The following is a 7,500-nucleotide window of genomic DNA, read 5'->3' as shown; positions in this document are numbered from 1 at the left end:
ACAAGATGAGAACACACACACACACATACACACACACACACACACACACACACACACACACACACTCCTGGCCTCCCCTCTACCCACTAACAAACAGTAAGCTTTCATACGCTCAGAGACACACACAATTACCTTCATCTCAGCCTTAATTATAACACACGTGCGTTGCCTCCCCTCCTCCCCCTCCTCCTCCTCCTCCTCCTCCTCCTCGCTTCCCTTCCTCTCTTTAGTGACGCGATCGAGGCGCTCCAACCTGACATCCCTTTTTTGTTTAACTTTCCGTCTGCATCCCCAAGCCTCTAGTGTTTTCATTTTCTTGGCAAGGGTAGAGGAGAGAGATTGGCTCCATTCCACCACACAACTGCTGCCCTCCCCACCCTCTTGTTCTTGTTGTTGCTGTTGTTGGTGATGGTGGTGGTGGTGGGCGGTGGTTGCTCCTCTCTCTCTCTCTCTCTCTCTCTCTCTCTCTCTCTCTCTCTCTCTCTCTCTCTCTCTCTCTCTCTCTCTCTCTCTCTCTCTCTCTCTTTGTCCCTGTGTGGTTGTTAGCTAGTTGTGTGAACGAGTGAATGAGCGAGACTTGTGTGAGGCATGAATACGTGTATGAGTGAACGAGCTAGGCTTCAGTCATAAGTGTTAAGTGGAAGTGCGCGGCCTGGCGCCGGGAGATCACCTACCTCCAGCCTTCTGTTCACACCTTCTGTGAATAAACACCTGCACTGTTACCTGCGTTTCCTGTGCCCCTGCTGGTCAAGAGTCGAACATGGCGCAGTGAGTAGGATCAGGACAAGGCTGCAGTGGGTACGGCGCAGAATGGAGAAGCAGTTGGAGGCGCTGGCTGCCCTGCTAGCGCGACAGTCGGAGCAGAGTCAGGCTCTGCTAGCGCGACAGTCGGAGCAGAGTCAGGCTCGCGAGGAGCGTTTAACCCAGCTGCTGGAGAGAGTGGGGACACAAGCTCCCAGTCGCACCACGGCGAGCAATGAAGGCGAAACCACAGCCCGCAGCACGTCTACCCAGGGCGCGAGGTTCCCGACGTCCGCCACCATCATTCCTCACTTAACGGCGTCAGCATCTTTACGTGAGTTCGACACGTGGCGCCATAAGTTTGAAGGATACGTAACCCTCGCCAGGATAGACTGTCTCTCCCTGGCTGAGCAGAGGGCGGCACTCGCTGCTGTCCTAGACGACGAGTGGACCCGTACACTTCGCTACGGGATAAGCTTACCGAGAGACGCGGAGTTAAGAACCATCCTCGATGCAATGTGTGAGTACCTGCGAAGCCAGCGCAACATCATCATGGATAGAAGAGACTTCTACTCCCGCGTGCAAGAAACGCAAGAAGGTTTTGACGACTTTTTATGTGCTGTTAAGGAAATCGCCAATTTCTGTGACTTTTGCGACCAGTGCATAAACCATCAGCTGCGTGACAGAATTGTCGTTGGGACACGAGACGAAGTGGCTCTGAAACGCATGCTGGAAAACAAGAAACTCACCCTTGAAAACGCCATAGATATTTGCAGAGCATCAGAGAGCGCTAACCAGTGTAGTGCAGTACTAAGGGGCGGCTCTCACTCTTCGAGCCATGGTGTGAACGCTGTCTCGAACTACAGGAAGGGCAGTTTCGGGGGCTCAAGCCCCACGGGCTGTTATCGTTGTGGCAAAGATTGTCGCAGTGGCAAAAGGGGATGCCAGGCAATAGATAAAGTGTGTCGTAACTGCGGGAAAAGAGGGCATTTTGCGAGTGTATGTCAGCAGACAGTGAGGAAACGACGAGGAGCTTCGAGGAGTTCCTCAACTGTCTCTCCTCATCGCGGTGCAGGCCCGAGGCGGGGAGCCAGTGCCAGTGTATACCAGCTCTTATCAGGCGTATACACAAAGACGGTGACGGCACGACCTGCGCCCCAGGTGCTCATTACCGCCACACATCCCGCTGGAAGAGACAAGATTACGTGGACTCCTGACTCTGGGGCCGAAACGACCGTTATTGGCCTCGACACGGCAACACTCCTTGGAATCCCGCCCTCCAGCTTGGCGCCCGCTGATGGTGATGGACTTTATGCTGCCGGTAATCACCCCCTCACCTGTGTAGGAACTTTCTCGTCGCACTTGCAACTGGGCGACAGGGAAGCTGAGACTGTTGTGAGCGTGGTGAAGGAGGTGAAGGGGGCGCTGCTTAGCTGGTACGATTCCATCGCTCTCGGAATCCTCCCCGAAGATTTTCCGGCTCAAATCCGACCGCTACGCAGGGAAGAACAGCGCACCGGCAACAGCTCCATCGAGTACCCGACCGCCTCGCAGCCACCTCTATCTACGCCCACAGAAGTGATCAGCTGGCCTCATTCCTACGACCCAACGCCACAGCAGCGTGCGGGGCACGCTGCTGCTGTGATCAAGGCCTTTCCCAGCGTCTTCGAAGCAAAGGAAGGTTTACGTGCAATGGCTGGTGGATCCATGGCCATCGAGTTGACAGACGATGCTCCAGTACAGGACCCAGTGGAGGAAGAGGATGCTGCTACTTCTGGTGACCTCGACCCTCTCCACTCAGCGGTCATCTCAGCGTTATCTGCCACCAATGAGGACGGCGTCCGCTTAGCACCACTCCAGGATCAGACTGTGGAAATGGTACGTGCCGCAGCAGCAAGAGACGGGGAGTACTGCTTGCTCAAGAACGTCATCATCGAGGGCTTCCCTGATCATTGCCACGACCTCGATCACCGCTTGCGTACGTACTGGCCGGTGCGCAGTCTGCTGGCCGTAGACGACGACCTGGTGGTTTACGGGCCGAGGCTTCTTATTCCTCACAGCCTCCGCCGAGAAACACTAGAGCGACTCCATGACAGTCATCAGGGGATGGAGCGCACCAAGCGACGGGCCCGACAAACGGTGTACTGGCCTGGTATGGACAGAGACGTTGAGAACGTCGTTTCTGGATGCTCACTATGCCGTCCACTCCTACCAAGCCAAGCCAACGAACCTCTCTGGCGGGACACGGACACACCCAGCAGGGTGTTTGAGTCAGTTTCTGCAGACTACTTCCACGCAGCAGGCCGTACATACCTCGTGTATGTAGATCGCTTGTCTGGGTGGCCTCACGTGTCTGCATGCTCACGTCCAGCATCGGCTGATCAGCTCGTTCGTGTCCTTCGGGGTGTGTTCGCCGACACGGGCGTGCCTGTTCTCCTGAGGACTGACGGTGGACCGCAGTTCACTTCTTCATCGGTACGGCGCTTCCTGGCTCGATGGGGGGTGGAGCATCGTGTATCTTCACCTCATTATCCACGCTCCAATGGTCACGCCGAGGCAGCGGTCAAGTCCGTGAAGAAGCTGATCCTCACGACCACACAGCAGGGACACCTGGACGAGGATGCGTTCGCTCGCGGGTTGCTGGAACTGCGCAACACTCCGAGGGCGGAAGGGCGATCACCAGCACAAGTCCTCTTCGGTCATCCTATGAGGTCCTGTGTCCCGGCTCATCATCGCTCATACGCTCAGCAGTGGCAGCGCGCTGCTGATGAGTGCGACGCCAAGGCAGAGCGACTGAGGAAGAAAGCGAAACTTCGCCACGACGCGTCCGCCCGTACTCTTCCTCTCCTGCACCTCGGTGGCCACGTCGACGTTCAAGATCACACGACAGGCCTCTGGGATCGCCTGGGTGTCATCGTGGCTGTTGGGCGAAGGAGAGACTACCTCATCAAGATGGGCAGCGGTCGCGTGATGTGGCGTAATAGAAGACACCTACGCCCACACAGACCTCTTGCTCCCCTTCCTGTCGAGCAGCACACCGCTCATGGCGGTGCAGCGCTTCAGCATCAGGGTCACGAGGAACACCACCATCCCGGCAGCCCGGAGCATCAGGGTAACGGGGTACACCGTGGCCGAGAGCAACCAGAGCGTCGAAGCAGCCGACAGCGTAGGGAGCCGAGACGACTGCAGGTGCGGTGGCACCGTAGCACCTACGATTAGTCGTACGTGTTCATTGTACGCTGTGTTTGTTTTGTGTATATGTACCGTGTTTTCTGTACTTCAATCATTGTAACTTTGTTTCATGTGTTACGGTAGCCATAACAAAGATAAGGAATCTTCCTTATGTCTCGGGGGAGGTGTGTGGTTGTTAGCTAGTTGTGTGAACGAGTGAATGAGCGAGACTTGTGTGAGGCATGAATACGTGTATGAGTGAACGAGCTAGGCTTCAGTCATAAGTGTTAAGTGGAAGTGCGCGGCCTGGCGCCGGGAGATCACCTACCTCCAGCCTTCTGTTCACACCTTCTGTGAATAAACACCTGCACTGTTACCTGCGTTTCCTGTGCCCCTGCTGGTCAAGAGTCGAACAGTCCCTGTTTCCCCCTCCTCCTTCTCCTTCTCCTCCTTCTCTTCAAACTGATCCTTCTTCTCTTCCTTCTCTCGAAATTCCTCCTCCTCCTCCTCCTCCTCCTCCTCCTTTTCTTTGATTACAGTCCTCCTTCCACTCCCATTCTCCTTCCTTTTCCTCCTCCTCCCCCCACCCTCCTCCTCCTTCCATCCTTCCTTCCCTTCTTCCTTCATTCATTCCTCCTCCTTCTCCTCCTCCCCCCTCTATTTCTAATTTAAACAGGCGATCAGCTCTTTTACCGCCTTCTTCCCTTTTTTCGGACATTCTAATAAGATTTTCTCCTTGTCACTCTTTACCTTTACCTTGTCGCTCCCTTAACATGTAGATTAGATGGGTTACTTCCGCCAGACAATCTCATAAGGGCCGACCTGTGTGTTCCTGGTGTTTGTTTGTTTGTTTGTTGGTTGGTTAGGTTTTGTAAATGTTTCTCACTGTTTTTTCATTGTGTGGAGTTTTTTTTTTTATCATTCTCCTCTTCCTTCTTTTTAGGTTAGTTTCGTTTTGTTTTTTTCGTTTTTTCATCTCCCTTTTCCTTTGTTGTTTTGTTTGTTTGTGTATTTGTTTATCTATTTTTTTTTTGTGTGTTTTCATTTTATGCTAATAATTTTTTTTTTCGTTTTCTTCATCCTACTTTTCTGTTTTGTTTTTCTTTCTTTTTCCATCTCCTTTTTTCTTGTTCTTTTTTTTTTGTTTGTTTATTGTTTTTGTTTGATTTATCTGTTTTTTTTTCTTTCATCGTATATTCATTGTATGTCAGTATTCTTCTTCCTCTTTCTCCTCCTTTTGTTTATTTTCCTCCTTTCCATTTTCCTATCTTGCTTTGTCATCGTAATCTCTTCCTACCATTGTTAATTCTTATAGCTTTTTGCATCATCCTCTTTCCTCTTTCTCCTTCTTTTCCTCTTCGATTTTGTCTTTCTATTTCCCCTTCGTTTGCTCCTTCTCTTTTTTTTATTCTCATTCTTCCTTTTTTTCTCTTATCATTACCTCTTTTTATCTCTTTTCAATCTTTATCCCCTTCCCTTTGTATTTTTCCTCTCGTTTTTCCTCTTCGTTCTTGTCTTTTTATTTTTCCTTGTTTCATCCTCCTCTTTGTTCTCTTCCTTCCTCTCTTCCTCTTCTATCAACATATTTTTCTTTGTTAATCTTTTATCTCCTTCTCTTTCTCCTCTTTTCTCTTCTTTGTCTGTTCGTTCTTGTCCTTCTAGTTCTCTCCTCCGTCCTCCTTTAACTCCTGTTTATTCATATATCATTATCTCCTCTTCTATCTTCATTATTCTCTATCTCCTCTTCATCATCTTTCATTTTTTTATTCTCCTCATTCTTTTATATTTTTTTTATATCTTATCATCATTGTCTTTTCCTTATTTTCGTTAATGGCTCTCTCTCTCTCTCTCTCTCTCTCTCTCTCTCTCTCTCTCTCTCTCTCTCTCTCTCTCTCTCTCTCTCTCTCTCTCTCTATCCTCTTCATTTCTTTCCCTTTCTTGCCCTTCTACGTAGTTCTCTCCGTCCATCCGTCCTCTTCCTCCTCCTCCTCTTCCTCCTCCCTCCCCCTCTCTCTCCCGCCTGATAGGGATCCATTAAGTTTAAGTGATGATCCTGCAATAAAGTTAAGAGGGACCACGAGAGCTGTTGTATTTTGCTCTTGTTTCTGTTAGTAGCAGTGGTAGCAGTGGTGTTGGTGGTGGTGGTGGTGCTCGTGCTGGTGGTGGTGGCTCTGATTAGCTAAGGGCGAGAGTTAACGAGAAAAAAAAAGAGCAGAAAAAAATAGGAAGCTTTCCAGATGAAAGAGGTCGATGCAGTGAAGGGAAGAGAGAGGAGAGATTGCTTTGCTTCAAAAAAAAAAAATCGTCTTGGAATCACGAAATGGAATGTGGTATGTGGAGGAGGTGAAGGAGGAGGAAGAGGAGGAGGAAAGAGGAGAAGGAGGACGAATAGGGAAAGGCGACAACATACGCAATAAGGGAGAAATGGAGAAAGAAGAAAAAGGAAGAATAAAAATGAAAAAGAAAAGAAGAGGATAAGATGGGGGGAGGGGAGGGGAAAGAGGCGCGAAAGGATGAGGATGAAGGATGGAGACAAGAAGGACGAGGACAAGGAGTAAAAATGACGATGTGTGATAAAATTAAGACGAGAATAATTAACAGAAAGGAAGAAAAAAAAAATATTATACTTCAAGTGAGACTGTGTGTGTGTGTGTATGTGTGTGTGTGTGTGTGTGTGTGTGTGTGTGTAATGCATAATGGAATCCTGCTTGATATTGCGCTCTTGCTAATAATAATGTCTGATGTCTTCCTCCTCCTCCTCCTCCTCCTCCTCCTCCTCCTCCTCCTCCTCCTCCTCCTCCTCCTCTTCCTCCACCTCCCCCCCCCCGTGTTTGAGTTACAGGCGTGACGCTCGACTCAATAACAACAGACTCCCGTTATTAGTTATTGCGACTTTCCTGCTGAATATTGTACAGATAAGAAGAAGAAGAAGAAGAAGAAGAAGAAGAAGAAGAAGAAGAAGAAGAAGAAAAAGAAGAAGAAAAAGAAAAAGAAGGAGAAGAAGAAGAAAAATAAGAAGAAGAATATGATGATGATGATGATGATGAAGAAAATGACAGAGACAGACACAGATGAATACAAATATGAATGATAAAAGGGAAGAGAAGAAAGAGGAGGAGGAGGAGGATGATGATGATGATGATGATGATGATGATGATGATGATGATGATGAAGCGTTACATGTAATCATCGACTTGTGTGTTGGTACAGAGAGAGAGAGAGAGAGAGAGAGAGAGAGAGAGAGAGAGAGAGAGAGAGAGAGAAAGAGACTCCGGAGCTTCAACAATCATTAAGAAAGTTGCCATTGGAGAAGATATCAATGACTTCTCTTTTACCTCCTCCTCCTCCTCCTCTTTCTCCTCCTCCTCCTCCTAATCCTCCTCCTTCTCCTCCTCCTCTATCTTCTCATTTTACAAATTTTGGGTGAAGTTGCTGAAAAATATCACTACATAGTTGATGAGAGAGAGAGAGATAGAGAGAGAGAGAGAGAGAGAGAGAGAGAGAGAGAGAGAGAGAGAGAGAGAGAGAGAGAGAGAGAGAGAGAGAATTTGTTGTTGATAAAGCGAATGAATCCTGGTTCTTTAATTG

The 7,500-nt window shown here is 49.1% G+C and overlaps 1 protein-coding gene across 7 annotated transcripts in view; it reads left to right on the top strand.

The window, feature by feature from the left end:
- LOC135107695 (uncharacterized) overlaps positions 1-7,500 on the top strand; it is a 37,627-nt gene that overhangs the window by 13,584 nt on the left and 16,543 nt on the right. The window lies entirely within an intron of this gene.

This window comes from Scylla paramamosain, chromosome 15, assembly GCF_035594125.1.
Source record: "Scylla paramamosain isolate STU-SP2022 chromosome 15, ASM3559412v1, whole genome shotgun sequence".
Classification (NCBI taxonomy): domain Eukaryota; kingdom Metazoa; phylum Arthropoda; class Malacostraca; order Decapoda; family Portunidae; genus Scylla; species Scylla paramamosain.
Note: the sequence above shows the minus strand (reverse complement) of the source record. Positions and strands in the feature narration are given on the sequence as shown.